Here is a 14,259-nt window from a genome sequence, read left to right on the forward strand (position 1 = left end):
CAGGAATGCAAGCTGGTTCAACATACAAAAATCAATTAATATAATATACCATATTATAAAATAAAGGACAAAAACCACATGATCATTTCAACAGATGCAGAAAAAATTTTTGACAAATTGCACCACCTTTTCACAATAAACACACACACACCCACACACAATAGAAGGGAACTTCCTCAACCTGATGAAAATCATCTACGAAAAACCCACAGCTAACATCATACTTAATGGTGAAAGGCTGAAAGCTTTCCACAGTCCGCAGAATGGGAGAAAATACTTGCAAATCATATATCTGATAAGAGACTTGTATCCAGATTATATAAAGACAAATACTCCAATTAAAAAACGGGCAAAGGATATAAATAGACATTTCACCTAAGAAAATATGCAAATGGCCAACAAACACTTAAAATGATGCTCAACATCATTAGACATAAGGGAAATGCACATCAAAGTCACAATAAGATAGTACTATGAACCAATTAGGATGTCTATAGTCTAAACGATGGACAGTAAAAAGGTAAAATTGGAATCCTCACATATTGCTGTTAAGAATGTAAAATAGTGCAAAAGTTTGGCAGTTTCTCAAAATATAAAGTTAACATATGACCTAGCATTTCTGCTCCTGGCTATATACCCAAGAGAATTGGAAAGATATGTCTTGTACGCAAATGTTCATAGCAGCAATATTCATAACAGCCAAAAAGTGGAAACAAATGCCCATCAATGGATGGATAAATAAACAAAATGGGTTATATCCACACAATGAAATATTATTCGGGATGAATGAAGTACTGATCCATGCTACCACATGGATGAACCTTGAAATTATTATGCTAAGGAAAGAAGCCAGTAACAAAAGGCACATGTTGTATGATTCCATTATATAAAATGTCCAGAATATCCATAGAAACAGAAGGTATATTATAGTTGCAAGGGCTGGGGGTGGGGATAATAGGGAGTTACTGTTAGTGGGTACAGGGTTTCTTTTTGGGTGATGAAAATATTCTGAAATTAAATAATGGTGATGTTGCAGAACTCTGTGAATATACTAAACAGCCCTGAATCGTGCATTTTAAAATGGTGAAATGCATGATATTTGAATTACATTTCAACAAAGCTGTTTTTAAACATATGAATGAAAAAGCACAGTTAATAGCCAAAAATACTTTATAAGGAATTTCATTCCTTACTTGCCTCTTACAAGGAAAGCTGAAAGGAATACAAATATATAGTTCTCTATCCATTGCCCTTGCTCTTTACATCTGCTCTGCCACCTTTTCCTCTGAACTTTGCAAAAAAAAAAAAAAAAGTGTTCTTACTTTCTCTTACCACCTCACTTCTCTCTAAGCCCTTCATTGTGTAAATAAAGTTAGCATCTCTGACAGTGAGAAATAACCCCTCCTCTTCACAAGACTGAAGGGGATGAGGAATAACCTGGAAGTTACAGGATATTTTTGGTAGACTAGGGGAAGAAGGAAATACTCACACACAGAAACTTCTATTCTGTCCCATATGTGTTTGTATATGTAGAAAAAGGACATAACATACATTTAATGTTGCAATAAAGCAAATTGTTTTGTAGTCAATGATGCACATTAAGGTAGGGATTCCTAAAGTGATATAATATTGTAGGAAGAATTATCTTTTCTCTTTATCCATCACTCTATTTATGCCATCATGGCACCTGGTTCTTTCTAGTGCTTGGAGGGGGAATAGAAAGGAGCTATTTGTAATGTAACTGAAGGGAAGGAGATAGACACTAATGCATCATGCTGCATGCAGGAGATATCCTAAAGGGAATTATCCTTTGGGATGTGAGTTTTTTTGGGTTTTTTTTTTGAATGTTTGCTAGGTGTTTTCACTCTTAGACCAGTTCAATTTGATATCTCTTCCTTCTTTCTATTCACTCCAAGGATTTGAAGCTCACTTTCTCCCCTAGGGCGTTAGAGACTCTTGACGGTAGATAGAGTGACTACCACCACCAGCAGAAGCAGAACATAAGATGAGGTCTGTCGTTTGGGGGTGATACTTTTGAGGGAGACAAGAGAAGACCCAGGGAGAGGGCCCCAGGGGAACACTTGCTGATAACTGAGGTCATCAGGAGAACCTGAGAGTCTAGTAAGGCCCTGTGTCTAAAAGTAGAAATCAGAGACAACACAAATAGGTGAAGAAAGTCAATCATAAACCTTTGCCACCCAAGGGCCTTCGGTGGGTTGGAATACTGTATTACTTAACTGTGGTTGAAGGAGTAGGTAGGTCACTTTTACCATCACTCCCAGGTTACCTGCCAGCTCTTTGACTCCTCCAGTCTGAGGGGCAGGAGGTGAAGAGAGCCACGAGTAGGACCACCCAACAGCCTCTTCCCTGCTAAAGGACCGACTTTCTTGGTTTCAATTATATAAATTCACATCGGGGGGAAATTTAAATTTTCCTCTTTTGATTTTGCGTTGTACAGATCATGGTTACACACATACAGTGTCCACATATCGGGGGATCGGTTGTATGGGTTACTTTGTCAGATGATTCTCGATTGCATTAGTAAACAAATACATTTGAGGTGACAATGAGAGTGATTTAAAATTAGGGGAAGAGAAAGGAATTGAATTCATAATTAATACCTTAACCAATAGGAAAAAGAAAAATATTCAGTAATTTTATAAAAATGACTAAATGCCAACTCTACTTGATAAGCGTCCCAGAGAAACCTGCAAAAGCTAGGAGTCCTTGAATCCGGCGTGGTCCACTCCTCCTAATAGAATAAATCTCCAGAGATTTGTTGCAGCCATCTAGTGGGAATTGTGTGCTAATGAGACCCGCAATGAAAGAGATCTAAATTCCGGTCCAAATCAATAAATAAAACCGCTGCCCTCACACCTCAGAATCTGCAAAATTTTTCATTCTCGAATGATTAAAGTGTGTCTAATCACCAAACTCACACCTATTTTTATGAGGTGGGCAAAATAACTCTTGTGCCAAATAATTTAGCATTATTGGCAGGGGCTGGGTTTCTTCCACTATTATTGTTTCAATGCCCAGGAAAATGCTTTGCTTGAAGCATGTTGCAAGACAAATACATCTTTTGAGTGTCAGATTTCATATGCCTGCATCTTTTCCTAGTCCCTTACCTGTCATTATATAAAACTTTTATGACTACTTGCAGACAACGGCCAGAAACACAAAGGGAAGAGAAAGAGCATAGTTCAGTAAATAACAAATCAGCAATTTAAGCTCGGCTGAGGAATTCAGCTCCCAGGCCCCAGACTGCTGAAGAGGCTGGATTCAGGTGTAGTTGACACTGGTGAGTCATAGAGAGGAGCCTTAAGCACCCTTGTGTCCTATTGTTAGTGGAGTTAACCTTGCTTCAACTACTAACCAAACCAAAGAATGTCACATCGGTTGCTTAATTTGCTTGCCTCTGTTTCTTGACCTGCAAAATGAATCTACCAACACTGCACTCTCCTTTGATACACAGTATTGCTGTAAAATATTGCTAATAAAAGGATTAGAAAAGCAGATGATACTTATAAATTAAATAAATATAGATTAAATAAAGATGATACACTGCAGGCATAAAGAGGAGAACTTGGATTTCTGCATAACGATAATAGCCTACATTTATGGAGGGTTTTACTATGTGCCAGGAATTATTCTAAATACTTTACTTATTTAACCACTTATTTAATCCTTTTAGAAACCCCATGAGTTCAGTATTTCATCTATAACATGCAGAGAATAATAATTCTACATTGTAAAATTGTTGGAACAATTCCAGGCATATTTCTTCATAATAAATGTCAGCTGTTATTATTTGGCTCACTATCTACTCTACTCTTTTTCACTCCTTGAAAATTCAGGCATTTGCTTTTCTCCAGTTTTCAGGCACTTTTGCCCTTATCCGTGACATCACAGAAGTCACACAGATTCTTTTAAACTTTTAGAGCTTGAAAGAATGGATGCATTTAACACAACAGGGTGAGCTTACTTGGTATCTCTTCTCCTCTTCCATCTTCCCATTCCCTTTTGCTGAGGGTTATGCCATATTTACCTTGATAATAGTCTTTTTTATTTTCACTTTTGCCTGGTAATTATATTGTAATCTCTTTTAAATTGAAGTATAGTTATGTACAACATTATATAATTTACAGGTGTACAATTTAGTGATCCACAATTTTTAAGGGTTATACTCTATTTATAGTTATTAGCAAATATTGGCTATGTTCCCTGTGTTGTACAATGCATCCTTGTAGCTTATTTTATGCACAATAGTTTGTACCTCTTAATCTCCTCCCCCCATCTTGCCTCTCTCCCCTTCCCTCTCGCCATTGGTAACCAGTAGTTTGTTCTCTATGTCTGTGAGTCTGCTTCTTTTTTGTTTTATTCACTAGCTTGTAGCATTTTTCAGATTCCACATATAAGTGATATCATGCAGCAGCGGTACCCAACCCCTGTCTGTGGCCTGTTAGGAACCGGGCCACACAGCAGGAGGTGAGTGGCGGACGAGCGAGCAAAGCTTCATGTGCTGCTCCCCATCGCTTGCATTACCACCTGAACCATCGCTCACCTCCCCAGTCAGTGGAAAAATTGTCTTCCATGAAACCAGTCCCTGGTGCCAAAAAGGTTGGGGACTTCTGTCATACAGTATTTGTCTTTCTCTCTCTGACTTATTTCACTTAGCATAATACCTGTCAAGTCCATCCATGTTGTTGCAAATGGCAAAATTTCATTCTTTTTTATGGCTGAGTAATATTCCATTGTACATATACACCACATCTTCTTTATCCATTCATCTGTTGATGGACACGGAGGTTGCTTCCATACCTTGGCAATTGTAAATAATGCTGCTATGAACATTAGGGTGCATGTATCTTTTCGAATTAGTTTTTTGGTTTTTTTGGATGCATACCAGGAATGGAATTGCTGGGTCACATGGTAGTTATATTTTTAGTTTTTTGAGAAAACTCCACACTGTTTTTCACAGTGGCTGCACCAATTCACATTCCCACCAACAGTGTATGAGGGTTGATGTTTGAATTGTACATTTAAATTTACAAAGTAATTTTAAATGTGTTCTCTCCATACTGCAGAGTGGTCGTTGGAGTTGAGCTTTGGGGTAGTCTTTAGGCTTGTGTCCTAGCTCAGCATCTACTGCATGTGTAATTTGAAGTGATTCACCAACCTCAGCCCAAATTTCCTCAGGTGTAACATGAAATTAATAAAAGTACATACCTTCTGGATTCATTTTCAACTGATATAATACATGCAAAGGGTTTAGCATAATCCCTAGCACAATAGAAAGTATACATAGTAAATGTTAGTGGAGATTTTTATTTGTAGTGATAATAGTGGTTGACTTTCCAACATCTGTACCACCCCATAGGGTTAGTCTGAGCTAGTCATAGTTATACACTTACCCTCACTGTAACTGACTGTATCTTTATTAACAGAAAAAGGGACAATATTCAGTACTTTTATAAAAATGCCTAAATGCCAACTCTACTTGACAAACGTCCCAGGGATATTTAGGATGCTAAGGTTCCGTGAATCTGGCAAAGTCTACTCTTCTTAACAGAATAAATCTCCAGAGATCTGCTGAAGATATCTAGTGTGTATTGTGTCAATAAGACCCACAATTGGCATGTCACCCAATTCTAGACGTAAGACAAGAGGGGAAGTCTGCTGGGGAGTTTCTGGGAGACTACTAAAAAAGAGCTGCAAGAAAGAGCTGGTGCCTTCTCCTTTGGATATTGTCAAGCCTGGATGTGATAATGGGGACAGCTGGAGCCATCTTGCTGCCAGCCTGAAGATGAAGGTAGTGCGCAAAGGAGGGCACAGGGAGCTGGAACCCTAAGGTGCTGAGCTTGGAGATGCCCTACCTCTGAGCTCCTAGTTAGGTTTTCTTACTGCTTAAACTGTTCTGCATTGGGGTTTTCTCTCCCTTGCAGCCAAAAGCACTTTCTGATATAAAATGTTGATAATAATACTAATCAGCAGCTACATATGAGAAAGACGGATGAGGTTTTGTATTTCTCTATAACAAACTTTCAAAGAGGTTCTACAAGTGAATTATTTAATTGAAGTATTCACAAAAGAGATAATCCAGTCCTTATAACCCATTTAAAGCTACCATATTCTAAGTTTACGTGGGGCAAATTGGTTTTCAGAATTTCTTGTGCTTTATATTTCAGCTGGATGTGCTGGAGGATGAGGTAGGAAAATACTGTGTTCCATGAGGTGTGGCTTGTGACTACTCTTGCCATCTTACGGTAAAACTGGGGTTTTATAGTCACAGAACTCTACAAAGTAATGATAAAGTAATGATTTTCAACCATCCCCTCGGTCTATTTTATTATCATTGCTTTCTTATGTTCATTTAAACATTGGCTTTTAATGGTAGATTGTCAAATAATCAACTTTTTTTTTTTTTTTTTTGCGGTACGCAGGCCTCTCACTGTTGTGACCTCTCCCATTGCGGAGCACAGGCTCCGGACGCGCAGGCCCAGCGGCCATGGCTCACGGGCCCAGCCGCTCCGCGGCATGTGGGATCTTCCCAGACCGGGGCACGAACCCGCGTCCCCTGCATCGGCAGGCGGACTCTCAACCACTGCGCCACCAGGGAAGCCCCTAACCAACACATTTTTATCAAGTAATCTGTCTCTGTGCTGAGAACATTTTTATCGACATGACCTGTGTTTGATCTTATGCTTAAACTGATTTTTTTCTCATCATCTGACAGCCAACATTCCTTAGATCACACAGTCTTTTACTCTTTGTAGCCAGTACTGAGAGTTTCTCTGCCTATTATGATCATCCCTTGCCTAACAGTGTTGCTCCTCAAACTTTGGGGTGGTGCAAAATCTCCTTGAGGGCTTGTTAAAACAGGTTGCTGGCAAACTTTATGTCTGGAACGGGGCACAAGAACTTGGCTCCACTCTCTTGTCCACAGTCTGACACCCTCCCCTCTGGTTAATTTTCCCCCTTTCTTCTCAGCCTATTTTGTATTTTCCTCTCTGTTCTTTTTCTCTCTTTTCTCTCACTCTTTTCCTGTATTTCTTTAGTTATCTGCACATAGGGTGGCAAGGTGAGAGTACAGGTGCTCACCGCCACAAGCAAGCTTCAGGTCTTTTTCAAGGTAAAGTGCTATATTTATTGTAGTAAAATCGTGTATTTCTTAACTATTGCACAGCTGTATAACTGTGTATTTATTGTAGTAAAATTATGTATTTCTTAACTATTGCACATCTATAAAACTGTGCTACCATTTTTATTAGGTTTCTCTCTTTTTAAAAATATGCCACTGAAAAGTTTTTGTGTATTGTATCTCAATGCATAGATTGGTGATTTTTTGGAACACATGCATCATGTTATAGCAGAACTGACTATAATATCAATAACTGTCTCTTTCATAAAGCTAATTATTAAGTGAGTGAATATGTACCAAACACGTAGGATAACACTTGGCTATAGTGAGTGGTAAATTAGCAGTGGCTATTTTTGCTCTAACAAAGAGAAGATTGATGTAGACACTATTCTCCGAAGACCTTCCAGCTCCAGGATTTTGTGCATGCTAGAGTTTAGGCTCCCTCATTATACATATGAGATGGGAGACTGGAGACCTGCTCGAGGTCAGACAACTAGTTAATGAGGAGATGAGAAAGCACTGTTATCCAGTACCTTCTCTCCAAACCAGTGACCCACAGACTGAAGGCAATAATAGCTGAAAACTAGTTGAAAAATCATTAAGCATCCTGAAATTTCTAAAATACATATGAAAGTTTCCCGGGTATGGTAAACTGTGTCAGATGGAAGGAACTGGAAGGCTCTTAGCAGTTCGGGCTATGTAGAAGATTATAGCTAGAAGGCAGTTGTGTAGCCTATTCAAATTTTACTCTGAGTTGGAAGCTCCTTTCCATCTTGTGGCCTGAAATGAGAAAGGCATCCAAGGGTAACATCCAGTCATTGGCAGATGAACACCTAAGGGGCAAAGGGAAATTTACTTTTTTCTCCCGCATCACATTATTATTATCTTTTCTATAACAATTCCCTTAACCTCAATATTCAGAATACTTATGCCAATAGGTGAAGGTTTTCTCCTTATTGCTTATGGTATGCAGTGCATGCATAGCTAAGGAATATGTCTGCCTTTGTGATGACATAGCCTCAAGAGCCACTGTGACCTAAACTCACCCCAAACTCTTTTTAATCCCTCATTTTGTATTGGACCAAGAGTTAAACAATAGCATGTGGACCCTCCATACACTGTAACCATCATTTGACACTTGGGTTATCATCCACTCTGTAAATAGTGTTGAGTTTTCATCTCATTGCATACTTCCTAGCTTGCCAGCTCTAGAAGGACACATGATTTTTAAAGATGGCTTCATGGGAATGATGGGTTATTTAATGGTAATCATTGTATCTCCTCTTCAGGGGAAGATGAGCCAATAAAAATAAGAGCAGCCTGCTAAATTTGTGTTTTTATTTTCCAGGCTGGATTATATATAAAATAATAGTAAACTGTTTTTTTAAAAAATATTTATTTATTTGGTCTTAACTGGCCTTAACTGAGGCAGGTGGCCTTAACTGAGGCAGGTGGGCTCCTTAGTTGCAGCAGGTGGGCTCCTTAGTTGTGGCATGCGAACTCAGTTGCAGCATGCATATGGGATCTAGTTCCCCGACCAGGGATCAAACCCAGGCCCCCTGCATTGGGAGCTCAGAGTCTTAACCACTGTGACACCAGGAAAGTCCCACAAACTGTTTTTGTTTTTAATTAATTAATTAATTAATTTTTGGCTGCATTAGGTCTTCGTTGCTGCACGCAGGCTTTCTTTAGTTGCGTCGAGCGGGGGCTACTCTTCCTTGTGGTGCGCGGGCTTCTCATTGTGGTGACTTCTCTTGTTGCAGAGCACAGGCTCTAGGCACGTGGGCTTCAGTAGTTGCAGCACGCAGGCTCAGTAGTTGTGGCTCACGGGCTCTAGAGCACAGGCTCAGTAGTTGTGGCGCACGGGCTTAGTTGCTCCGTGGCATGTGGGATCGTTTCGGACCAGGGCTTGAACCCGAGTCCCCTGCATTGACAGGCGTATTCTTAACCAGTGTACCACCAGGGAAGCCCCCAAACTGTTTTTGTAGAGCAGTGTTTCTCAAAGTGTGATCCACAGACCCTGGGGTCCTCAAGACCTTTTCAGAGATCTGCAAGGTCAAAACTAGTTTTAAAAAAATACTAAGATGTTCTTTGCCTTTTTTTGCAATGTTGATATTTGCTTTGATAATGCAAAAGCAAGCTGCTAGTACCTGAGCCTAAACCAAGGCAATAGTACCAAATTGCACAAGTACTCATCCTTCACCATTAAGCACTTGCGGTTAAACAAATGAACAAACTAGTCTCAGTTAAGAACATCCCTGATGAAGCAATAAAAATCATTAATTGTATGCTATCTCGATCTTTGAGAACATGTCTTTTTAACTTGTGTGACAAAACAGAAAGAGCTCATAAAGCACTAAAGTCCAGCGATTGTCTCAAGGTAAAACAATAGTGCAATCGTTTGATTTGTGAGCTGAACTAGCCACTTTTTTTCATGGAACACAATTTTAATGTGAAAGAACAACTGGCATGTAAAATATGGCTTTTTACACTTTGCAAAAATGAACCAAGTAAACCTTGGTTTTAGGTTCTAATTTTAGATATTTATTGCCAATGATAAAATTCTAGTTTCCAAGTGATAATTAGGATTCTGGAACATTCATATCTGCCACTGTAAGCTTGACAGCTTCTCAATACTTAATGACTTTTCTGACAATATTGGTGGTGATATTAATGAATATGAATTTTTAAAAATATGTGTAATAAAATATGTCAAAATGTGGAAGATCTGCGTAACTCTGTGAAACAATTTTTCCAAATGTTATTTTCCAAATAATATATAATGTTATGAAATCCAGAATAGGTAAAAGGATATTCAAAATACAAGTGAGAGCAGTGGATTTTAATGTGAGAGAGTATGAAAAGTTCACCGATAGGGTTTCAGATTCCACATTGCAACCAACCCTTAAGGAACTTCCACCTGTTGAGTTTTGCTATAGTATCAAAGAAGAATATCCACAATTACATATAAAGGTTACTAAACTAGTCTATCCTTTTCTATCTAAGTATCTGTATGAGGCCAGATTTTCTTCATATACTTCAACCCAAAGCAACATATGGCAGCAGAATGAATGGACAAGCTGATAGGAGAATCCAGCTGCTTTCTATCTAAGCCAGTCTTAAAGATTTGCAAAAATGTAAAACTCTGCCACTCTTCCCACCAATTTTTATTTTATTTTGGAAAATATAGTTATTTTTCATAACCAATGTGCTTGTTAACATGTAACGGAATTATTATTTTTAAATGAATTTATATGTAAATATTTTTTAAACATCTCCATTCAGATTTCTAGTTCAGTACATGTTGATAGATTTGACCTACAAAAACAAAAGCTTTGGGGGAGTCTTAGTATTTTTAAAAAGTTTAAGTTGTTCCTGACATCAAAGTTTGAGACTCATTGTCTTAGAGATTTGAACTGGATTTAAAGATACAGGTTTTGAAGTGTGGTCTGTGAACGACCAGCCTTAGGATTATTAAAAATAATATGTATAACAATGGATATTCCTTGAGCTCTTTCCCAGATTCCTGAAATGGACTCTTGCAGCATGGGAATGGGAAAATTTCCATGTCTGAAAAAATTTTCAGTCATTCTGTTGCACACACAGGACCCTGCACTGGTCAAAGGTTTTGGACTCCATGTCTGGATTGGCTACAACTTATTAAATGACCTTGGGTAATTCTGTTAGCTTCTTGGAACCTCTGTTTTTGACATAGTGAGTTGGACACATGGGCTCACCATAATAAAAGCTTATTTAGAGAGCCTCAGATAAAAGGATTTAAAAACAACCCACATGTTGACATTTCTTAAATTACATGTGTTAAAATAAATGACTAAAGTACAGTATCCTTGACTTTGAAAAATAATTTTTTTTTTTTTTTTTTTTTTTTGCGGTACGCGGGCCTCTCACTGCTGTGGCTTCTCCCGTTGCGGAGCACAGGCTCCAGACGCGCAGGCTCAGCGGCCATGGCTCACGGGCTTAGCCGCTCCGCGGCATGTGGGATCTTCCCAGACCGGGGCACGAACCCGTGTCCCCTGCATCGGCAGGCGGACTCTCAACCACTGCGCCACCAGGGAAGCCCTGAAAAATAATTTTTAAAGTAGTCTTTTAAAAGACTTTTAAATGTAGTCTGCTGATCTATTATCCATCAATTTAAAACGCTTACAGTGGACATTCTTGTCGTTAGTGTGTGTTAGCTGGCTCCTTAACCCAGAGTGCATTCCCAAAAACCAACACCTGAAAAGAGAGAGGAAAACAAAAACATAAAAAAGATAAATGTAGACTACCAAAAAAATAAATAAGTAACAGCTATAAAACTCAGATGTAAAATGAATCTGAGGTGCCAAGGGGCCCTGAAAAATGAAAGCTTTTTTAAAATGAGAGATGATCCTCCCTGCCTGGGGGCTGCATAAGAAAAGAGATGTACAGTCCCTTTAATGTTCTGCTAAGCCCCAAAGTCCAAAGCTCCATTCCCTCAAACCCCCTGAAGGCAAGGGCTGGCTCAGAGTTTGTAAAGCACACTTGGAAGCAGTCCTTCAAAAGCTTTAAAAGTTAAAAGCAAAAACTTTAAACAATCTGTTGCTCAGACAAATATCCTTTCAAGGAGGTGCAGATATGGGCAGGCTATGTCCTCTCTGCCCTTCTCAGGAAATGGAGGGGCCGTCACTTCTGTTTCCTTCCCATAACAGATCGAAGCCACCCAGTAGCTCCTGATAGAGACTCACCAAACATCTTTCCTTTGTGCTCCACACGCTGGTGTATGATTTCAGGGCAAGGTATATTTTCCGAAACTTGTAGCCCCTTGATTTCCTACTCTGTTGACGTGGAATGTGTTTAATATTAATGGTTCACAGAGCTCAGCAACACTCCCAACAATTCTGTGAGGCAGGAACTATTATTATGTCTACTGATACATGAGGAAACTGAGGCATGGTGAGGTGAAGTCACTTCCTGAACACCACCAGCTAGTAAGTAGGTACATCGGATTCACTCCTATGATTGTATGACTCCCGACTTGAGCTCTGAACATGGTCTATTGTATTTCCTTACCCAATGAACTGAGAACAGAATAACCACCCTCAGGGTGGGGGTAGAGAGTGGGAGGGAGCCCCTCAGTCAAGCCTTTAAAGCCCAATAACAAATCTTCAAGAGAACCATTTTAATATTTAATAAAATCCCCAGATTCTATTAAAAATTTCCCCCGAATTAAATTTGATTGTTTTAATGTCTAGTTGAATTTGTTGCCCACTTCATTTGCGAATGGTAGAAAAGCTGCCAATCTCAGGACCATGGCAGCCAAAGGTTTCTGATACACAATCCCTCCTTTATATTTTTCTGTGTCCATTGGTCAGGATTCAGGGCAAGATCATGGGTAGGGATTTTGTAGTATGGCCTGGACCTGCATGCAAACAACGTGGACCTTTGACTAATTCTACATTTATTTTTGGTTCCCCAGCACCATAGTAAGTAGCTCTTACAGACAATGTGGACAACATACTTTCTTGCACTGGATTTGAGAAGAATGGAGGATTGAAAGAGGATGTGCATCTGAGGGGATCACATTTTTAGAATCCATCGTAGGAACTGTTGCTGGATGCTCTAGAATTATGGCCGTTCTGATTTTTTCTGTTTCCTCCTACCTTCCCAACCTCCAAGCTGAGACTGAAGCAATAGTTTTTAGCTACCCCCCTTATTCTTTTTCTTTGTGTCCGCCCGTTCTTCCCCCAATGGGATCTTTTTTTATATCTTATACTTTTAACACTGACATTGGTTTTTAGTCCAAAACTTACTCATTTGGGAGTTACATGATCATTGACTTGAGTTGTACAGAGTGGATGTACTGCAAAAATCTAAAAAAATAGTCAGCTTCTTTGCTCAAGGGAATGTCAACAGATAAGGGAAAGGGGAAAAAAACAACTCTGATATTCTAGAAAGTATGTATTAGTTTCTCGGATCTTTTTTCATTTTTTATTATTATTACACTTCAGTACAGTGGAAAGAAGGAATCTTCTGAGGGTTGCCAGTCTGAATTTATAGCACAATTGGACTACAGAACATGTCTTTTACTTGCTATCAGATCTTCAGAGTAAATTATCTAGGTTTGACTCATTGACATGGCTAAGGTGTAGAACAGCACGGTGTCTAAAATATTTGCACAGTTGTAACTTTATTTAATAAAAGAAATAATATTTATAAGGTGTTTTTTCATTCATCACTATGTTCGTCTTCACAGCAGTGCTGTTCAGCAGGCATCACTGATAATGCTCAGAGTGTTAAAGTACTTGTTTGGAGTCATGTAGCAAAAAAGCAGAGGAGCCAGGAGCTCTTTCCTTTCCGATAGTACTAATTTAAAATGTTACATTTGCATTTAACAAACATGCTGTCATTCCACAAGCACTTACCATGCACATCTTAAATAACTAAAGAGGTTTTCTTAAAAGGCAAATAACAGAACCTCTGCCATGAAATTCCGTATTGAGAAAAACAAACCTGTAAACCAACCTCAGCTGTAACATATGCAATCAAAAGAGGATATGAGATTAAAATGTGAGTTGAATGTGCAGTTAAAGTTGACAAGGAGAGCTTGCTAATTCATGGAGTGCTATACTGTAATGTGAATATTCACCCTCTAGTTTGTCAGTTGACCTTAAACAATACTCGGTTTGCTTAGACTCTAAACGTTAGACTAAGATAATCTGGATTTTTAAATATCTTTCTTATACCATTAATGTATAAAAGAAAAAGGGAGATTCGACTCAATTCTTTTCCAGATGAGAACAAATTTTAAGTGGGTTGGGTACTAAGTACATGTTAAGAAAATTTGAATTTAGCTGTGTCCCTAAGGGAGAGAGATTTGTGCAATATAACCCATGGGGCTACATAACAATATCCTTCAGATGTTACTTGGCCCAATCACTATCCTTGATAGCAGTGACAATCAACTCCTGACATTTTGTCTTCTGTATTTTGGTTGGAAGCAGAATCATTTGACCAACTAAAGAAGCATGGAACCTGGAGTTACTTTAGAATCCTGTGCCTCACAGATCTGTGTGAGTAACCTGTACATTATTTCATCTAAATCTACATAATCAAGAATTTCATTCACGCCCTGTCTGCTA

This window comes from Leucopleurus acutus (assembly GCF_964270905.1).
Source record: "Leucopleurus acutus genome assembly, chromosome: 9".
Classification (NCBI taxonomy): domain Eukaryota; kingdom Metazoa; phylum Chordata; class Mammalia; order Artiodactyla; family Delphinidae; genus Leucopleurus; species Leucopleurus acutus.